Consider the following 1,114-nt stretch of genomic DNA (forward strand, 5'->3'; position numbering starts at 1 on the left):
AATGAGTTCTTTAGGAACCCACATACTTCTAATGATTTTTCCATTAGAGGTTCTTCGGGGACCTTTATGATTATAGTTTTTAAAACTTTTTCTAACAAAGTTGGATTTTGAATTTTCTCCTTTTTCAAAACGTTTTGTTCCAACTTTATCAAAAGAAGCTTTAAGATCATCAATTTTATTTTGATGATCATCATTGACCTTTGAAAGTAAATTTTGCAAATCCGAATTTTTCTTTTCAAACTCTTCTAGTTTGATTTGCAAATCTTTGATTTTACTTTCAAGATCGTTGTTGGTTTTGGATATGAGTTTATTTTCATTTTTCAATTTTGAAATATCATTTTTATGTTTTAAAACAATTTCTCATAATCCAAAGCCAACCCATTATATTCCTCTAATAGCTCATCATAAGATAAATCATCAAAATCAGATGAGTTAGATGTTACCTTAGAATCTTCCCCGAATGCCATCAAGCACAAGTTTGCTACTTCTTGTTCCTCTTCATCGGAACCTTCTTCATCGCACCATGTAGCCAAATGAGCCTTGTGCTTATTCTTTGACCCTTTCTCTTCAATTATGGGCAATCATATTTGACATGCCCCGGCTTTTTGCATTCATAGCAAATGATCGGGTCCTTATCTTTTGGTTCATTTTTGAGGCCTTCATTTCGTTTGAATTTTCTTCCTCGGTAAGGTCTCATCATTTTTCTGAACCGTTTGGAAAACAATTCCATTTCCTCGTCATCATCATCTTCATTCGAATCACTCTCATCTTTTGTGGATTTGAGAGTAACTCCAATGTTTTTCTTCTTCTCCTTCTCCTTCTCCTTTGGTGTCTCGTCAATCTTATCAAGGTCCACCTCATCTTCAAGCATCATTTCATGAGTGAGGAGGGAACCGATTAGTTCTTCAAGAGTTTAGGTCCTTAAACTCGATGATTGTCATCTTCTTTGATTGCTATGATTTTGTAAGGGAGTAAACTAACTTCCTCACTAGCTTTTCATTTGAAATGATCTCTCCATATGATTTGAGACCATTGACAATCGTTGAGAATCTATCCATCATAGCTTTGATATCTTCATTTGGTTTTCATCCTGAAATTTTCATAGCTATGCGTT

The sequence above is a fragment of the Hibiscus syriacus genome, unplaced genomic scaffold (genome assembly GCF_006381635.1).
Source record: "Hibiscus syriacus cultivar Baekdansim isolate YM2019G1 unplaced genomic scaffold, ASM638163v2 tig00111095_pilon, whole genome shotgun sequence".
Taxonomy (NCBI): domain Eukaryota; kingdom Viridiplantae; phylum Streptophyta; class Magnoliopsida; order Malvales; family Malvaceae; genus Hibiscus; species Hibiscus syriacus.